We start from the raw sequence: 21,413 nt of genomic DNA, 5'->3' as shown, positions 1-21,413 counted from the left end.
AGTCCATCTATTAAGAGTCCATTTCAGTACATTTGTAGAAGTCTGACTAATGCTTCTTTGCTATGTTTTATTTAACATAGTGTATGTGTCTTTCACTTCTTCATTTTCACTCTACCAATCTTCTTAGAAAGCAGATTGGACAGAATCAATTTGATCTCACATCAGAACTTCCTCTGGGTCTGATGCAGAATCGCAGAATTGTTACAGAGGAGGAAGACGCCACTCGGCCCATCGTGTCTGCACCAGCTCATCAAATGAATATTGTTACGTAGTACTAATCAAATACTTTACACACTATTTCTACCCAAACATTCCTCACAGGTCTGTTGTGCGGCACCTGTAGCATATGCATTCTGGAAATCAATGGAAACCACATCAACAGCATTACCCTCAATGAGCCATTCTTCTTCAAAAGAAAACTCCAGTAAATTAGTAATGGCAACTGAGAGATAATTCAAAGTCAAGCCTGTCATGTGGTCTCGACCCTGAAGATACACTTATGTATTTGATTAGATTCCCGACAGTGTGGAAACAGGCCCTTCGGCCCAACAAGTCCACATCGACCCTCAGAAGAGTAACCCACTCACACCCATTTCCCTCTGACTAACGCACCTAACACTATGGGCAACTTAGCTTGGCCAATTCACCTGACCTGCACATCTTTGGACTGTGGGAGGAAACCGGAGCACCCGGAGGAAACCCATGCAGATACTGGGAGAATGTGCAAACTCCACACAGACAGTCGCCCGAGGCTGGAATTGAACCTGGAACCCTGGTGCTGTGAGGCAGCAGTGCTAACCACTAAGCCACCGTGCCGCCCCTCCTCCCCCATCAACATCTTTTATATCAACATATTTCTATCAACATCTTATCATACCATATCATACAATGATCATAAAGTGCATGGGGAGACCAAAACTAGATTAGATTAGATTACATTACAGCGTGGAAACAGGCCCTTTGGCCCAACAAGTCCACACCACCCCGCCGAAGTGCAACCCATCCATGCCACTACATTTACCCCTTACCTAACACTACGGGCAATTTAGCATGGCCAATTCACCTGACCCTGCACATCTTTGGACTGTGGGAGGAAACTGGAGCACCTGGAAGAAACCCACGCAGACACGGGGAGAACGTGCAAACTTCACACAGTCAGTCGCCTGAGGCGGGAATTGAACCCGGGTCTCAGGCACTGTGAGGCAGCAGTGCTAACCACTGTGCCTCACAGTGCCGCCCACCGTGCCGCCCACTAGAGAGCATAAGTTTAAGGTGAGAGAGGAAAGATTTAAAAGTGGCCTAAGGGGTGGTGTGTGTATGGAATGAGCTGCCAGAGAAAGTGGTGGAGGCTGGTACAATTACAGCATTTAAAAGGCATCTGGATGGGTATATTGGGTATATGAATAGGAAGGGTTTATAGGAATATGGGCCAAATGCTGGCAAATGGGCCAAGATTAATTTAGGATATCTGGTTGGTATGGACAAGTTGGACTGAGGAGTCTGTTTCTATGCTGTACATCTCCATTGCCCTAAGGGACAACATTTTCACAGAGAAAGTGGTGCATGTGTGGAATGAGCTGCCAGACGAAATGGTGGAGGCTGGTACAATTATAGCATTTAAAAGGCATTTGGATGGGAAGGGTTTAGAGGGAAATAGGACAAGTGCTGAAAAATGGGACAAGATTAGGTTAGGATATCTGGTCGGCATGGACAAGTTAGACTGCGGGGTATGTTTCCTTGCTGTACATCTCTATGACTTTATGACGCTATGATTCTAAAAGGCATTGGGCAACAAAGGGTGTTGCAGTTGCATCTGTATCCCAGTGTTTGCCTTGTTGTATGACTAACCCTGAACAAAGGCAAAAACCAGTTAGCAGGCTTCATCTTAGCTGATAGTTGACCTCCAGTGATCAGCTGCATTAAGACCAATCTCTTGGAGTTGTGAGCTCACTATTTGTCAAATCAGTGAAATTAAAGGATGGAAACATTTTATTTTTAAAGTGCGATATCTTATAACTTATTTCTGATGGTCCTATGGAAAGATGCTTAGGTAATGCATCCATAAATAATGATGAGACAAATTAGGAGAGTAATTATAAATTCCATTATGTAAACAAAACAGAAGCCATCTCCTGAGCAACATGCATTTCTCTTGGTTGTGAAAAACAACTTGTATAACCCATTGTGACACTCATAACAACAGCCAGATACTCTGAATGCTATAAATCAGAAATTAAAAAGCAAACAGAGAATACTGAAGAAACTCAGCAGGCCTGGCAACATCTGTGAAAAGAAAAACAGAGTTAATGGTTCAAGTCTGATATGACTATTCTCCAGAACTGAAGAGTCAAATTGAATTCAAAGCATTATTTTGGTCTCTCTCACTGTAATTCTGTCAGATCTGCTGAGGTTCTCCCGCATTCTCTATTTTTATGGCACTCCTAATTTCTGCAGAGCAAAGCAGGATCTCTGGATACAAGTTTAAGCTGCTTTAATTGAAGACCAGGTGAACCTTAGTGGTAATGCCCTATAGTTACGTAACCTGCTGGTATTCACTATTTCAATACAAAGAATGACATTTGAGCAAGGTCCCATAAAACCATCTCCCTGTACTTTCAGGAAAATCCACGTGAGTATTTTCATGAAGTTCCTCTAAATTTGTCAATTACACTGTAGTCATTACTCACTCCAAACCACTCAGAATTGAATGTACATTCTGTGCTGGGAAATATCATTTTCATGGACTGTGCATACATATGAAGAGTGGACCACTGCTGAGTTAATGCAATACTGTGTATAGGTGACCACTCATTGTTTGCTTAATGGTGTATTTATTCTGCAGCAGAATTTTTGGTTTTGAGAAGGCTGGAAGGAAGAGAGGGACAGGATTTCTATTACAGTTATATAGGTTTGTAAGAATATGTTTCAGAGAACTGTATTTAGTTCTGAACATTGCATCACCAGGTAGACATATGGTCCTTTTAGTGCCTGCCATGGACAGAATGGTACTGGGGCTAAAAAAATTCAATCATGGGGATAGGTTGAGTAGATTAAGCTTTATAACTCCTGGGGATAATGGCCTTGTAGCACTAGTGTTGGTACCTCTCAATGAGAAAATCATGGATTAAATCCAAGAGCTGTGTTATAATATGTCTGAGTGGCTTCAATAAGAATTTATATAGTTACTGAGTGTAAATAAAGAAGGAATGTTCAATCCGAAGATGTTTAAAGGAGTTCACAGGCAGATTTTATTTTGCATTCACACATGGGAAGTAGGTGTCGTTGACTAGGCCAGTATTTATTGTCCATCCTCTTTGCTCTGAAGGTGGTGCAGAACTGTATTCTTGGATCACTGCACTCAATGTGTTCCAGGTTGACCCACAATGCTGTTAGGGAGGGCATTGCAGGATTTGACCCAGTGACAGTGAAGGAATAGTGATATATTTCCAAGTCAGTGTGGTGAGTGGCTTGCAGAGGAATGTACAGGTGTTCCCAAGTATCTGCTGTTTCTTGACCTTCTAGATGGAAGTGATTGTGGGTTTGGAAGGTGCTGCCTAAGGATCTTAGGTCAATTCTGCAGTCCATCTTGCAGTTGGTAGAACATTGTTATGGAGCATTAGCACAGGAGGCAGTGAATGTTTCTGGATGTGGGGCCCTTCAATAGGTTGCTTTGGCCTGGATGATGTCAAGGTTCTTGCATGTTGTAAGAGCTACACTCAACTATTCCTGAATTATAGATTGTGGAATCTGGGGAGTCAGCAGTCAGTTACACATGGGAGAAAGTGAGGACTGCAGATGCTGGAGTACCAGAGATGAAAAATGTGATGCTGGAAAAACAGGCCAGGCAGCATCCGTGGAGTAGGAGAATCGAAGTTTCGAGCATAAGCCCTTCTTCAGGAGTCAGTTACACATTACAAGATTCCTAGCCTCTGATAGCTCTCAAAGCCACTGCATTTATATGGTGAGTTGAATTCCGTTTCTGGTCAATGGTAACTCCAAGAATGTAGATAGTGGGGGATTCAGAGACGGTAAATGCCATTGAATGTCCAGGGGCAAAGGTAGATTCTCTCTTGTTAGAGGTGGTCATTGACGGGCATTGGTGTGGCACAAATGTTACTTGCCACATGCCAGGACAAACCTGGATATTGTCCAAATCTTGCTTCACTTGAACGTGGACTGTTTCTGTATCTGAAGAGTCATTATTGTGTAATCATCGGTGAACATCCCCACTTCGGACCTTATGATGGAGGGAAAGTCATTGATGGAGGATGTTTGGACCTAGGACACTACCCTGAAGAACTCCTGCAGAAATGTCCTGGACCTCCAACAACCACAATCACTTTCCTTAGTGACTCCAGCCAATAGAGAGAGTTTTCCCCGAGTTCCATTAACTCAATTTTTGCTAGAGCTCATTGATACCACACTCGGTTGATTGCAGCCTTGATTTCAACTGCTGTCACTCTCATGTCACCTCGAGAATTCTCTGTCCATGTTTGAACCAAGGCTGTAATGAGGTCAGGAGCTGAGTGGTCCCGGCAGAACCCAAACTGGGTGTCACTGAGCAGGTTATTGCTGAGCAGGTGCTGCTTGATAGCACTGTTGATGTCACCTTTCATTATATTACTGATGATGGAGAGTAGACTGATGGGTTGGTGATTGAATTGTCCTGCTTTTGGTGTGCAGGACATACCTGGACAATTTTCTACACTGTCAGGTAGACGCCAATTTGTAGCAGCTTGGCTAGAAGTGCAGCAAGTTCTGGAGCATGGGTCTTCAGTTTTATAGCTGGAATGTTGCTGGGGTCCATAGCCTTCGCAATACCCGATGTCTCCAACCATTCCTTGATATCACCAGGAGTGAATCGAATTTGAAGACCGGCATGTGTGATATTGAAGACCGCTGAGGATGCTGAGATGGATAACCTGCTCAGCACTTCTGGCAAAAGATTGTTGTGAATGTTTCAGCCCTAAGTTTTGCATTAATGTACTGGCTCATCAATAGATTGACATTGATAGGTTAGTAAAAGAACAGAGTGAGACATCCTGTGCACGCACAACACTGGCAGGATCTCCCATACAATGCATGGGTAATTGGAGGGCTGTGGGTATCATGTCTATCAGCAAAGTATGAGACCTTGAGCCACTGACTTATGACCAATCAGTTTCACAGTGATATTTATAGAGAAATCAATAAAACATACTCTTTTTAAATTGGCATTGACCCGATAATGTGGAAAATTGCAGAGGTATGTCCTGCACACAAAAAGCAGGAGAAATCCACAGCAGCCAGTGACTGGCCCATCAGTCCACTCTCATTCATAGAAATTTGGAAAAATAAAAAAAAAAGAAGCCGAAGTAGGTAATTTGGCCCTTTCAGTTTGTTCAATCATTCATAGCTGATCATCCAACTCAGTACCCTGTTCCCAAGTTTTCCCCATACTCTTTGATCCCTTTAACCATAAGAATTTTATCTAACTCCTTCTTGAAACCATTAAAAGTTTTGGTTCAACTGCTTTCTGTAGCAGGGAATTCCATAGGCTTACCATTCTCTGGGTGAAGAGATTTCTCCTCACCTCATTCCTGAATGACTGACACCATATTCTTAATCTGTGCTCCATTGTTCCATACTCTCCAATCATCGAGAACATCCTTTCTGCGACTCCCCTGTCTAGTCATTGTCTAACTTGTACTGATTGACGCACTGATTATCTTTACCATTTGCTGTTTTTATTTTGACAATTTAGCTCGAGGATGAGTTGTAAAACAGTGAGTAGGATCCCTGCCTCTAAACTAGAAGCTGCAGATTCAAATCCTATTTCAGGGCTTGATGACCAAGGAACTAACCATGACTAAAATCTACCAATGACAAACTGTAAGAATGGAAGTGATTTCTGGTCATGTATGTGATGTGAAGTCAATTGAAGCCTCTGCAATCATCATCCATAGCTCTGTACTTCAACATGTTATAGAAGTGCATATTGCTGTTTGATTCCCATTGCAGATGGAGAGGATTTATGATCTGCATCTTTGATCAAACAAGGTGAAAATCGCAGGACTGTGGGTCCGGCTTAGTCTTCAGGTAGAGAACTGAGGAAGACATTCTCTGGACCATTGGTGGTTTGAATAGGAAAAGGGAGAAATTAATCAAGAAGCTTCTGTGAAGAGAAAAATATCTTCAAACTGGTCCTCTATGCCTTCCTGTTGCTATTATGTAATTTTTTTGAAAAAGATAAACTCTTGCATATGACCAAGCACTCACTATATTAACAACCTCATTAAATACATTCATAGAGTAACACATTGTGCCATCAAGGCAGGTGGGAGACAGTCTTTTTCCAGTACCAACCTCATCAAAGGACGAAGCTTGAAAGTGGAAAGAATTGAAGAACAACTAACCGCTCCAATGGATAGGTTCAAGTTCAGTGCCAGGCAGAGATACAAGAACAAGTCAACCACAGGGATTCTTCATTTATTGTTGTTGAGCATAAAGACCTCCCGAGCCAAGTGAGAGGGAACAGTACATTTATACACGGATTTTCACTTTAAAGGAAGTAATTGGGGTGGCCAGAAATTCGAAATAAATGTGAGGCGCTTCCTCCATTGCCACCTCCCACTGCTGCTCCGTATTTGATGGATGAAGCATTAAAATAAAAGTACACCAAGCTGCGTTTAACCTACTGCAAAGACATCTGGAAGTCATTACCACTACAGACATCCATCTTGTTACTGCTGAGTTTACTCAAGTCAGTAGTTTTAATGAAAATTACCAAATATATTGATGGCAGGGAATGCTTCCTCAATGACCAAGTTTTCCAATTTAAAAAAGAAAGACACACTACGCATCATGGATTGCAACTCCAATCAATCTTCATTTCTCCTGAACTACACAGTCACTTGTACAAATTTAGGCAGCCCTTTTGAAAGGAAATGTAGTGCATTAAAATTGTGGATATTTCAAATTTCTAACACCTGCCAATGAATTTAATGTAAGATTATTTCTTGACCCAAATAATTGTGAGTGTAATCAAAGCTAAAAAGGTAGATTTTTTAAAAATGTGTTTGAAAATGTAACATAGAAAATCGTGCTTTTCTTTCCTGAGGTTGCACGACCAGCAGACTATATTTTTAAATTACCTTTTAATATAATAAACTGTCCCATAGTGTTCATTGATGGATCATGGTTCAAAAAATAAACAGTGAGAAAGATAAAAATACGAGTTTTATGAAGCACGTCATGCTTTAAAAGTGTTTGTGACCCAAAATAGATGTGATAGGTTCAAAGAATCATGTGACGCACCCAAATATAGAAAAGAATCCACCCACAACCATATTGCATTCTCATTAATCCACTATAAATAAAAACAACTCTAACAAAAAACGAATTCAGAATCCAAGAGTGTTGATAAATAAATTTACCAGGCCAGCAACTCAATATGATTTGTTATGTGTTCACCATTGCCCTTCATCACATCCATCTTGGTCTTACCCCTCTGTCTAATTTAGACAGCATCTCTGTTTCCCCATGCAGCTCTGTCACCATTGTGTCACTTCAACCTGTGGTAGCCCTGCATTCATGAATGTTCCTCTCCCTTCTGTTCAAGCCTTTGGACCTGCACAACATGTAGTTGGACTGTTCACATGGGTCCATATTGCAAGTCCTTACGGACAGTTCTGAACAAGCAACTTAAGTAACAAGGGAGTGAATATTATTACTTTATTTTATCCAGGTTATGCTTTATGTCCACTTAGTTTTTCATGTACATGCATGCAAGTGAAAAAATATTAAGAATGACTTGTCGGGGATAACACCATTCATCCTCATGCCTCTACTTTGCAGCACCGTTTTAAGCTAGAAATAATCAATTATTTCCTGAATTTCCATCAGAATCAGAGGGTATATAATTTTGTGATGTAACACCACAGCCTAAATATTCTTGAAGTGAGCCTAAGACAGTAAACAGCTATCACAGCTGATTGACCATCAGAACTAAATCTCCACCTTTCCAAAATTACGAAATTCACCACTTTGAAAGTTCTACTTCTGCGTCTAGTCAGAGACGACACGGTAAAGGCACATCATGCAGAATCACATCAGACACTGGTATTCAATCGCACCGACTTCAAGAACTGAATGTCAGATGTGCTGCAGATGCTACAATGCTACCTGTCTTGCACCTCTGCCCAATTTCACCCTGTTGGTCTTTTACCCCACATAGCACAACTAAGGAAATCTGAAGTCCATCTGTGGCTTACCTTGCAACAAATTCATATCCCCCTGAGCTCTTCCTATCACCACTGAGATTATCATGTTCCTGATTCACCAAACTGAGATAATGGGGTTTGATACAATTTTCTCCACTCACCTGAATGAATGCTGCTCCAACAACACCTAAGAAACTCAACACCATCCAGGATAAAGCAGCCCACTCGATAGCACCCCATCTACTACGTTCAAAGTTCACCCTCTTCACTACCAATGCACAGTGATGTCAGTGTGTACCATCTGCAAGATGCACTAAAGCAATTAACCAAGCTTCCTTCGACAGTACCAATATCCACAGGTGTATCCACAACCTCTACCAATCAGAAAAACAAATGTAACAGATGCAAGGGAATACCAAGCTCCTTCCTATCAGCCAGAAAGTATGGTACTGGAAAAGCACAGCTGGTCAGACAGCATCCGAGGATCAGGAGAGTTGACATTTCGAGCATAAGCTCTTCATCAGGAATGCACATGCCTGATGAAGAGCTTATGCTCGAAACGTCGACTCTCCTGCTCCTCAGATGTTGCCTGATTGGCTGTGTGTTTCCAGCACAACACTTTTTGACTCTGATCTCCAGCATCTGCAGTCCTTGCTTTCTCCTCTATAACAGCTGCACACCATCCTGACTTGGAACTATAATGCCTTCAGTGCCCTTTGTCAAAATCCTGGAACTCCCTTCATAACAGCACTGTGGATGTCTCTATCGCCCAAGAATTGTAGCTCATCACTACCAGCTTCTACGTGGCAATTATAAATGGATAACAAATACTGATTGACGCAGCTATACACGCATCCCATGAACAAATAAAGAAAAATCATCTTCACAGTACCAATACAAATCCTGAAATCCAAGAACTTAAGTCTACATTGAAGTAATGATTTTGGTCGTAGGTCTTTATTCAAAGCTCATTTTCCAATTTGTGCATATTTTTGTTTGAGTGATCATCATTTAGGCACTGTGTCAGCTTTCCTCAATGTTGTGGATTAGTTGGCTGCCACTGATCAGTGATACATGAGTCATAGAGTCATAGAGATGTACAGCATGGAAACAAACCCTTTTGTCCAACCCGTCCATGCCGACCAGATATCCCAACCCAATCTAGTCCCACCTGCCAGCACCCAACCCATATCCCTCCAAACCCTTCCTATTCATATACCCATCAAGATGCCCTCCCTGTAGCTCAAATTCTTCAACCCTGGCAACATCCTTGTAAATCTTTTCTGAACCTTTTCAAGTTTCACAACATCTTTCTGATAGGAAGGAGACCAGAATTGCATGCAATATTCCAACAGTGGCCTAACCAATGTCCTGTACAGTGGCAATATGACCTCCCAACTCCTGTATTCAGTACTCTGACCAATAAAGGAAAGCATACCAAACGCTGCCTTCACTATCGAGCATTGTATGGAAAATATGTCACACACAGGAAAAGCCCTGGCACGCAAATGCACATTGCCGACTTAGACAATTAAATTCAAGTTTAGGTTAGTGTTCTTTGGTGTCTTTTTGTCTAGCCTCAGAATCTAGAAGGCTGCCACACATGGTTACATCAATAGATCGGTTTAATCAGGTTCTATTCATTTCAGGTAATGAACTAAGACAAATCTGCCTCCAGATTGAATGAATTCAGTGCAGCACAACTTGCACGCTGCAGTTTTTGAAATGAGACATTAAACTGAGGCTCTAACTTTTATGTCCTGTAGTGGGACATAAAAAATCCAATCCTCCAACTGCACTGACCAGCATTTATCCCTCAAGCAATAATACTAAAAAAAAGCAGATGACCAGATCGATATTTCACTGCTTTTTATGAACATTGATATGTGTAAATATCTCCACTGCTTCCAGCAATAAAATGGTGAACATACTTCAAATGGTTGAGGCCATGAGCGTGGCTATATAAATGCAAGCCTCCATTTATCACTGGATCTCACTTCCTTTCACTAAATAGCAATTAAGGGAGTGCAGAAAGCACCAAATCTCACTTGGAGCCATGGAGTCATAGCGATGTACAGCACAGAAACAGACCCTCTGGTCCAAATCGCCCATGTCAACCAGATATCACAACCCCACCTGCCAGCACATGGCCCACATCCCTCCAAACCCTTCCCATGAAAGCAAGACCATAGCCCTGAGTCAGCAAAGAGCAGCAGGTCTACTGAAGACTGCAGGAAGAAGGAAGGGCGTTGTTGGTCTTAATATGATGATTAAAACTGTTTCACAGCTGGATAGATTTGAACATGTAAGGTGCGGTTTAACCCGAATAGTATTTGGAATGTTAATGGTTCAAAGAGTCGCTTTTAAATCCTAATAGTGAATTTCCAAGCTACCTCCCGGGCACCATTACAAATTCCTTTCCTCTTCTAGATGTAACCCAATTCTCATTTCCATAAAAATCAATAAAAGGTGAGTAACCAATTTGTAACAACAGTTTGATACCTGGGGCCAAGTCGACCCTTGAAAGAATAACAGCTTGCGCTGTTCGAAATATTTTCTAATCAACTGGTTTAGAGACGCTTTGACACACCTGTGGAACAGGTAGGACTTGAACCCAGCCCCCGGGCTCAAAGGTAGGGGCACTACCACTGCACCACAATAGCCCTCACCTGCATAGCTGTATATTTATTGGAACAGCTCCAAATAGATCATTGGGGAGCCATAATATTCAACAGCAGCTTTATTGGAAAGAATCAGTCAAACGTATTGGTGCAATAATGGGTGCAAGGGAGATTTCTGATGAAGGCAGTTATTAAATTCCTCCCTCCAGCCCTAACCTCATCCTTCATGAACTGAGAGCCCATATTATCAGGCTGATCCCAGCCTGCACATTCAACTCTCACTGTGGGGCACTTTCTAGTTGGAGATTGTTCCTGCTCTGTCGGCTCATAAGTCAGAAAGAATAAAAGGCAATGGTTGTTTAATTGAGATGTGAGTCATGTATTTGCAGGTGTAGGAAGATCACATTTGTCAATATGCAGATTAGTCCTTGTTTCTTGGTTTCCAATATCCTGGGTTGACCAGTTGTGCTCCTTTGCTGTCTCAAGTTCTGTGGGAAAAGGAAAGATTGCACGGACCCAAGGGAAGCATTAATCCTTAGGCATAATGCATTCCCAGCCAATTAGGATTTGTCAACAGTCAATCTTGGAGGATTCAGAGAGGTTAGGGGTTACACATTACTGTTTGCAAATGTTATAATGGAGATATTAGCTCAGTTAAAACAAACAGGTTAATACCTCCATGAAAAGAGCAGAAAGGAATTAAATCTGATCACATTAATCTTTTGTATAACACTGCTGACAGCAAGTGAACTGTGGCTGGCATTACCAACGGTCAGATGGTGATGTTGTTTTTGTTTTAAATATACAATGGAGTTGGACATGGGATAAAGAAGTTAAGACAGAAAGTCAGACCTGCATATAAACAGTGCCTTTCACAACCTCATGCAGTAATTAAATATTGATAACTAACAAGGTGCCTCATGGTCAGAGACTGCGACTACATGGTAATGTAAAACAACATGGAAAAACACAAGAGAAAGTTAAGATGAAGAGAAAATAGGTTTGTGGATATGAAGCGTGAAATTTTCATGGCATTTTGAAACATATAAATGTACATTTAGAGAATCTTTCTTCATTGTGCTGCATAAATAGTACCATTTGCTACACAGTGAGAGTGTTTTTGAGGAGACCTGTTTCAAACACAAACATTAAAGATAGTAGCAATATCCTTCCTTCACAGGAAGTGTGCCGTAAAGTGCGGCACTGAGCTGTGCAGTCCCCATGAGCAATGCCTGTAAACTACATTGAGGCCAATGTGGAGAAACCACACCTGCCCACTAAAAAGGAGTGGGTGGTGGCGGGGAAGGTGAGGGTGAGGAGGGGTAAATTAGCCAAGATGCTCTCTGTCCAGCTACTCAGTACATTTACATGGCCACTGCAAGGCTCAGCTGTGATCTGCCTCCAGAGAGAGTAACTAGACAAAACATAGCGTCTAACCAGCTCACAAATGATGAATGGCCACTGGGCGAGGGACACACAGAGGGCAGCAGGTGCCTGTGGAACCATACCCTCAGCAGGTGACTGCGTCTGGAACAGCAAATTGGAAATGTAAAGTTGTTCATTTCCTTCTGGGTGAATTTACAGACACATTCCCAGACCCATTCCGGGACTGATGTATGCTCAATGCCACCAAAGAGTGTTCTTAGCAAAGCGGCTTACCAACGAGACACTTTGTGGTTTACAGGCATTAGCAATAATCTGCCAACATTATAACTGAATAGGAACTGAATCACAAGATGCACCCGTGACCTGTGAGTAACCCTGGCTTTCCACAGGGAGCCTACTAACTCATCCATAGCCTGCATACCAATGCCCGAGCCCAGTATCGCAAGCAAAAAGTACTGATTCATTCTGTCTGTAGTCAGACATCTCTGTATTGCTAAGGTCATGTTGAGGGTGCTTTAAAAGTAAAAGAAAGCACCAAGCCCTATGTACAATCTCACTTGAGTTGAAGATAATCAATTTAAGTTTGATAGCAGTGTGCCTCAGAGAGTACCCATCAACCCTTTGCTATTTCCCTCTCGATCGTCTCGAGAAATGGCCAGTGTGAGTGCAAGAGTTCCCAATATACACTTGTCCCAAACTCTCTCCCTGCGGCTCGCAAGTCGTGCTTGCCTTGCCAGGCACAAAAGGAGATGTTTTGCATTTCAAGTCATTGCCCAACTTTGACCTTCCAATCCCATGACTCACTGAGTCCGCAACAACAAGCCACCGCAGGTAGCTGCCACACCGCCGTGACCCTAGTTATTTTTGTTTCTTTAAATGAATGGTTGGAAGACGCGAGTCACAGGTCACTGTGTTCAAAGACAAGCAAATTGAATAGGACTCGTGTAAATTACTGAGGAGAATTGCACCCATGGGGTTGTGTTAAAATAATAAGGTTGGCAATGCAGCAAGATTGCTCAGGCAGGCAGAACTCAGGTCTGGCTTGGAGTGCTGACTTTATGTTTAGTGGCAAAGCATCCAGGCTAAAAATGTCCAAAAAAGCTGGAACCATTGCCACAACAAGCTGAGGGTTTTATACTCAGCTTAACATTTTGTTTAAAGACAGAATTGAAACTCAGCAGGTTGAGAGGCATGGTGGAGTGAACATTTCAAATTGACTGTCATTTGGAATCTTGTATTTTGCTTTTATGTGAGAATTTTTTAATGAACTTATGCAAAATGTTGACATATCTGCAATTAGCATGTTAACAGCAGAAAAAGAGAGATGGTTGCCCCTCAGTGCATTGTACGAGAATGCAGAAAGCTAGACGAATGATTAAATGAAAGTGGGAAATGTAGCATCAGCCAGACTGATCCTTTTGGCAGCGAGAACTCTGAACAACCCCAAGGGATCCATTCTAACAAATTATCTCTTTCAGGGCAAGAGTAGGAACTGAACGTAATTTTATTCACACAAACTAGAGGATTAGGAATTGTATTTTCCCTGTAGCTGCAAATGTGTCAAAAAAGTAGAGATAAAAACAAAGCAGAAAAATGATGCAAATGCCATGTTTACTAGCATTTGGAGAGAGATAAGATGGCTTAAGTTTTTGGGACTTGGAACATTCAACAGCAACTGGATGGTTTTCAAGAGAATGAAACAAAATGGCACTGCTGTTAAGCAGAACAGGTCAGAGTACTGTTGACTCTGGCCATTACAATTTTGTTTAAAAAACAGGATTGTTAAAAGTTACTTGCCTGTGACTGGACCAGCATTTATTGTCCATCCCTAATAGTCCTGGAAAAGATGGTGGCTCTGCATTCGTAAGCTATTATAGACTTTGAGGGCTAGGTATACCCACAGCAACGTCCCTTCTGTAAGCCTCGGGGTTTCAGGTGAAGCTTTGTAACATTGACAGGTGTACCAACAAATGGCCTCCACTTCCAGAGTGTGTTGCTGGGCATGGACCTTAGAGTCTCACATAACAGCTAAGCAAATTACAGGTATTATTGCCCCATGTTTGCTGGCTTTTAATCAGGTGATACTGTGTAAATGAACATAGAAATTGTGCAGAAACAACAAAGTGCCCCACACAGACCCACTGGCATATTCCAAGTGCACAGCTCATGACTCTCCACTTGTTTAACCATTGTGGCCACCAGTCCTGAATATTGCTTAACTTGACCTGCCTCCAATACAGCGTGTGTCCTTGCAGTAGATTTGTGATCAAAACTGCCTGATGTATGAATTTTATTCAAATAATGATCTGATAACTTGAAACATCCCAGGTAACATATGGTTAATGCCATGAATTGTTTCCCTTGGGTCTTCATCAGCTCTTCAGTTTATACCACACATCGGCTGAGTATTTAGAATTAATAGCCTGAGTGAAATACAGTTACATTTTTTAAAACCATACAAGACTGTTTATATGATTTCCCTTCTCTTCCACTCCTGAATGTACTAAATCCTTCTGCATTATGGTTACCCTCTGAAACAGCCTTTCTTCACAAATGAGTGGGTGTCCCAAGTGGGTCATTTGCTCTGGAATTGGCATCAAAGCAGACCCATTCCCATTCTCCAGGAGAGACCATTATAATCGCCAGGAAGAGCAAGAACTCTTGCTGATTATTTTTCCTCCTGAGTACAGGGCTCCCGAGGATTAATTTAAGTATCCTGACTGCATCTAGCCACCTCAGCACAGCCTAGAAATCAAATGGAAGGTCCTGTCTAGTCAGTCTGGCTTAGCTCCAGCCTGCCTTTACAAACAGGGCCTCTAGTTGTTTATTTTAAATGTAAGCTGTAAGTGCTGTGCCAACTACAAACCTGTTTCTTCATAATTTTCTCTCAACCGAAATGAACATCTCCCAGACTGTTTTCTGAATACAATGTCGTCATGTGTAATGAACAACGACAAGTTTCCTTTTGCATCTTTCCTTCTGTCACACCCAGGTGTGATCTCCCCAACAATTTATTTTCCAGCTTCCAAAGTTCCAACATTTGACAGTGTCAAAGCCATCTTGTCCAATATGGAATCCCAATACCATTGTTCTCACTGGCCATCCTACTTTCCAAATTTTTTCACCACTAGTTGGACAGCCTTCAACCATTTTCTCCCCCTCTGGAGAGTTTCTTCCTTTTGTTACTACCTGTCTCTTCAACACATAACTCGTAGCCATGTCTTAGTCACCTCCAATGACTGCTTCTTCCCTTCCTGCATGAAACCATCTTTCAAAGTACCTGGAGCCTTTTGTGTTACAAATACCTGAGTAAATGTTCATGTTGTCATTGTCAATTCAGCAAAAACATGTCAGAGTTTCTTTCGGTCTAATTGGGTTGGATCTATTTGGGCACTTAATAATCTCTTCCAGTTTGTTGTCCATATTATTTCCATCTATTGGGTAATCCTGGGCTGCACGGTAAGGGATTTGCCAAGGTCCTGAGATGATCGCAAATAAATCAATAACCAAAAGACCAGAGGACGTTGTGAAAAACCTAACAATGAGACCATGGGTATTTTCAGGTTGGCAGGATGTCACAAGTGGTGTACCACAGGGGTTGGTCCTGGAGCCTTAACTCTTTACAATTTATAGAAATGATTTGGATAAAGGGATAGTGACTAAATTTATTAATGACACAAAGATAGGTAGGAAACTGAGTTGTGTAGAGGACTGAAGGAGCCGCTAGACATAACTTAAGTAAGTGATTTAAGATCAGGCAAATTGACTACAATGTGGAAAAGTGTGAAATTGTACATTTTAGATTAGATTCCCTACAGCGTGGAAACAGGCCCTTCGGCCCAACAAGTCTACACCAACCCTCCGAACAGCAACCCACCCAGATACATTCCCCCTTGCACCTAACACTACAGGCAATTTACCACAGCCAGTTCACCTAACCTGCACATCTTTGGACTGTGGGAGAAAGCCGGAGCACCCAGAGGAAACCCATGCAGACACGGGGAGAATGTGCAAACTCCACACAGACAGTTGCCCGAGGCAGGAATGGAACCCAGGTCCCTGGCGCTGTAAGGCAGCAGTGCTAACCACTGTGCCACCGTGCCACCCATTTTGGAAAAAGAAATGAAAAAGATGCATGCTACCCTGAACGGTAAGAGGTTACAGAGCTCTGAGATGCAGAGGGATCTGGGTATACTCGTTGCTGAATTGCAGAAGTTCAGTATGCAGGTATAGCAAGTAATTAGAAAGCTAATGGAATGTTATGTTTCACTGTGAGAGGAATTAATTGTAAAAGCAGAGAGGTTATACAGGGCTTTGGTGAGACCACATCTGGAATACTAGACAGGTCTGGTCACCATAGTTACTGATATTAATGTGTGGAAAGCACTTTCGAGAAGGTTTACAGGAGTAATAGCTGGAATGAGCAGATTGCCCTATGTGGAAAGGATAGACAGGGCTGATATCACCTGGAGTTTAGAACAGCCAGTGATGACTTAATTGAAATAGATGAGGTCCTGAGGGGTCTTGACCAGGTGGACATGGAAAGGATGTTTCCATCTGTGAGAGAATCTGGAATTGGCTGTCATAGTTTAAAAGTCTTCCCCGCTGTTATTAGACTTCTGAATGGACCTCTCAACTTTCCCGTTTAATGTCATCCTTGCACTCTGTCACCTTCTCTGCTGCCGTACATTGTATTCCTCACTTTGTTCAATTATCCTAATGCACTTTGTATGGCATGACCTGCCTGTACTGCACATAAGACAACACTTTTCACTGTAACTAGGTACATGTGACAATAATAAATCAAATCAAATCAAATCAAAAAGTAAAGAGTCACTCATTTAAAACACAGATTATGCAACCACATTTTCTGTCAGAGGGATGTGAGTCTTAGGAATTCCCTTCCTCAAAAGGCAGTGGATGAAGAATCTTTAATTCTTTTTTTTTGAGAGAGAGGTCGATAAAGGTTGGCTTGGTGGTATGCAGGAATGTAGAGGGTGAGGCAAAAATGACTTTATTGAATAGTGGCAGCTCAAAGAGCTGAGTGACCGCTCTCATTCCTTGTTGATATATTTGCAGGCTCAGAACTGATATCAGGAAGCATTTCTTCACTCTCACTATGATTAACAGGTAATAATGGTCTTCTGAGCAGTACAGGAGGGGAGATTAAATCTCTGGCCTCCTTTCAGAGTATCACGTAGCACAGAAACAGACCATTTGGTCCAAGTCGTCCATATCGACAAGTTTCCCAAACTAAACTAGTCCCACTTGCCGGCGTTTAGCCCATATCCCTCCAAACCCTTCTGATTCATATCCCCATCCAAATGCCTTTTCAATGTTGTAGCTGTACCTACATCTAACACTTCCTCTGACGGTTGATTCCACACACGAACCACTCTCTGTGATGGATTGTGGGCGCTTCTGTAGCTGGGGAGAGGGTGAGGAAATCACAGATTGCTTTGGGAGAATGGCCTGGATGGGCTGAATGGCCTGAAACATCTCTATTACACCTGTGTTTCTGATCACTAAGCCTTATGTTTGCAGATATTGGGGACATGGGTCCATCCTGGTCAGTGAGCCAGTATCTGTCAATATCCAGAGTGAAACCTGGGCCTGTGGGGAGCGAGCCACCACAGGGAGATTGCTGTCATGGAGCCATTTGACAGCAGGGTTTAGCTCCTTCAAGAGGAGGAGCAGAAGGGAAAGAGAAGATTATTAGAAAAAGGAAGGGAAAAGAAATGAACCCTGGGTGGCCAAGGAACACAGAAACATTCTTCAATAGAGCTTTTAGGAACAGAAGCCAACTGGGCTCATCTCAGGCCCACAGCAATGTGCCTTTTGTTAAGTTGCCATTGATTATATGATTGATCATTCTCAGTTAGGGTGTAATTACCTTAAAAGGATTGCAGGGTGGAGATTACAGACAACAGCTGCGCCCATGCCTGCTCTCAAAGCTACCTCTTTTGCTCATATGCAAATAACGTATGTCTGGCACCAATAGAAGCAATTAACCCAGTTTATAATATGTTGTCCCAGGAAACACACGCTTTGCATCATGCTGCTTATTGCACTAAAACTAACAGAGTCATTCATTTGCAGCAAATAAAGTCCCTGCTAGGTGAAAAGCAGGCTGCTGCAGACCCATTGGCAATAGCCTATTAAAACTGACACAATTATAGAGGCTAACACAGAGACATGAATGATATGGAGATGCCAGTGTTGGACGGGGGTGTACAAAGTTAAAAAGCACACAACACCAAGTTATAGTCCAACAGGTTTAATTGGAAGCACTAGCTTTCGGAGCGATGCTCCTTCATCAGGTGGTTGTCACCTGATAAAGGAGCAGTGCTCTGAAAGCTAGTGCTTCCAATTAAACCTGTTGGACTATAACCTGGTGTTGTGTGATTTTTAACAGAGACGTGAAAGCATTGGAAGCTATTTGATGGCACTAGCCTGGACACATGTGCAACAGTGAATGGGGCTGAACTGTGCCTACGTCTCTTTACCTGCCCTTCTTGAATCCCAGGCTGCCTGGATTCCCTGAAGGTTTTGAACAGACCTTATGTATAACTGGCTGAATGAGAACAAGGTCTGTCAAACGGACTTCAGGCCCCCTCTTGGACTTTGGCTCCACATGCATTAAGCATTGTCCTGGAACTTACCCAGGTCTCCAGTTACATTTTGACCTCAGCGTGTGCTACAGCCTTACTCACAGAGAGTCTGTTACAGATTCTCAGCCACGGAGCCAAGGATGCAATGCTCACTTCACCTTAGACAGTGATAAAATTGGCAGAGTGACTGTATCCAGGCATCCTCAGTCATTTTGCAGAATTAAAACAGTGAATGTCATTAGATTGACGCTTTAACCTCGTTTGATGCGGAATCCGGAAGGCAGTAAGAAGTAAATCTTAGCACCTTCAACGGTTCAGAACTACACAACCAGTTGCATTTGCATAGCATTTTTGGGCATGGAAAGGATAAATAGAGTAGGTCTTTTCCCTGGGGTTGGGAAGTCCAGAGCTAGAGGGCATAGGTTTAGGGTGAGAGGGGAAAGATATTAAAGGGACCTAAGAAGCAACTTTTTCACTCAGAGGGTGGTGCGTGTATGGAATGAGCTGCCAGAGGAAATGGTGGCGGCTAGTACAATTACAGCATTTATAAGGCATCTGGATGGCTATATGAATAGGAAGGGTTTAGAGGGATATGGGCCAAGTGCTGGCAAATGGGACGAGATTAGATTAGAATATCTGGTCAGCATGGACGAATTGGACTGAAGGGTCTGTTTTCGTGCTGTACTACTCTATGACTCAATGATGCTATGTCCTCAAGCTGTCCTCAGCTTAACGCTACAGAGATTGACACCTAACCAAAAGAGGAAGAGACTTCAGAATCAGAGAAGCCCTACAGGGCAGAAAAGGCCATTCGGCCCATCAAGTCTGCACCGATGCTTCAGGGTCTGATGAAGAGTCATCTAGACTCGAAACGTTAGCTTGCTCTCTCTCTCTCTCTCTCCATGGACGCTGTCTGATCCGCTGTGATCTCCAGCATTTGTTGCTCTCAGTACGGATCCCAGCATTTGCAGTAATGTGCTCCTATCAAAAAGGTTTGGTCAGAGAGGTAGGTTTTACGGAGCATTTTGTAAGAAAAACAGTTGGAGAGTGAAAACGATTTGGGAAGATATTCCAGAGATTAAGCCCAAGGCAGCTGAAGACTGGGCACAGTTAAGGTATATTTGTTTGAAAGGGAAAGAGAGGGCAAATACACCCAAAGCTTCCTGGATGACAAAGGCGATATGAATAGAAAAAGTGTGAGCACTTGACAGGTTTCAGCAAGAGAAAGAATTGATAACTAAAACTGAATATAGAATGCTCAGAGGGAGGATACAGAACCCAGAAAGCAAGGAGGGAGCTAACACAAAAGGGAATCTCAAATACATAAAATGATAGAAAAAGGAGCATCAATTAGGGATGGAAAAAAGGCAGTAACACATGGAGGCAGAGAATATAGCTGGGCTGTTAGATGAACTATGCAAAGAAGGAATGTCCAAAAAAGTCCAGAACTGGAGGACGGAGATTCTTGAGCTGGGAGGAGGTTATGAACGTAGAGTGGGAGAGAGGCCATGGAACAATTTGAAAATATGGGCAAGTGTTTTAAAACGAAATGTTTTAGCTAGTGAAAGCTGTTACAGGTCAGAGAACATAGGGGTGACAGGTGAAGGGGACTCTGTGTAAAACAGACATGCAAAAACGAAATGACTGATGCATTCTAGTTTAATTCCCAGTGTGTGCCCAAGTGAAGTCAACCAGGCAGCAGTACGGTCATTACAAATGCAGCAATAGTGCTATGCAACATGGAGCTCTCACTGGCTTTGGTAGCATCAAGGGTGATAAAAGTCAAGAAAAATGCCCACTGTCTCAACAGTAAAAGCAATGCAAGCCACTCACTTAGTATAACATGATGCTCGTTAATTAGACCCGTACCAATTTGTACCACACAGGCAGCTGGGCAGCAGCACAGGGTTAGTCAATGTTGAAACAAAGGGCAGCCAGCTGTCAGCACTGCAATATCACCCAGCTACTGTTGAACCAGCCTAGTCAGTGCCAGGATGGAAATTGTGGGTTGGTAATAGGAGATCACACATGCCAACACTCCCATTTTGGCTGAGAGACAAGCTGGTTTTTTAATACCCATACTCAACACTTCTCACTAACTTTTCTGGACAAGGATACATTTTATACATTTACCTAGGCACTGTTTATTTTAAAGAGCAGAGAAATGATGCCTAGGAACTGACACAATGAGGGAAATTGCAATGACTTATTTTAAATTTTAAGTTTGGAATGTAAATGCCACTGACAAGCCCAGCAATTATTGTCCAGTTGTCATTAAGCTTGAACTGGTGATGATGAGCCCTCTATACTGAGAGGGTTATTCAGTCACTTCAGAGTCACCCCCATTGGTATGGGTCTATTTAGATCAGGCAAGTGCTACAAATAGAAGTTTTGTATTCCCTTTACACCCATGGTCAGTATGTGTTTCATGTTTTTCCTAACTATCGAAATATGTATCCCAAATTTTAAGATATCAGCAAGTTGCTTCTAAAACTTCAAAACAAACACTTGCTACAACCAAGATTGACCTAACACATCCAGAAACCCTAACCACCTTACCATACATCAAAGAAGTTTCAGAAAGACAGCCAGAC

At 42.4% G+C, this 21,413-nt stretch overlaps 1 protein-coding gene across 1 annotated transcript in view; it reads right to left on the bottom strand.

Moving 5' to 3' along the window:
- Positions 1–21,413, bottom strand: part of hs3st3l (heparan sulfate (glucosamine) 3-O-sulfotransferase 3-like) — a 140,637-nt gene that overhangs the window by 76,065 nt on the left and 43,159 nt on the right. The gene's annotated exons all lie outside the window — the stretch shown is intronic.

This window comes from Chiloscyllium plagiosum, chromosome 24 (assembly GCF_004010195.1).
Source record: "Chiloscyllium plagiosum isolate BGI_BamShark_2017 chromosome 24, ASM401019v2, whole genome shotgun sequence".
NCBI classification, from domain to species: Eukaryota; Metazoa; Chordata; class Chondrichthyes; order Orectolobiformes; family Hemiscylliidae; genus Chiloscyllium; species Chiloscyllium plagiosum.
This window is presented reverse-complemented; position numbering and strand designations above follow the sequence as displayed.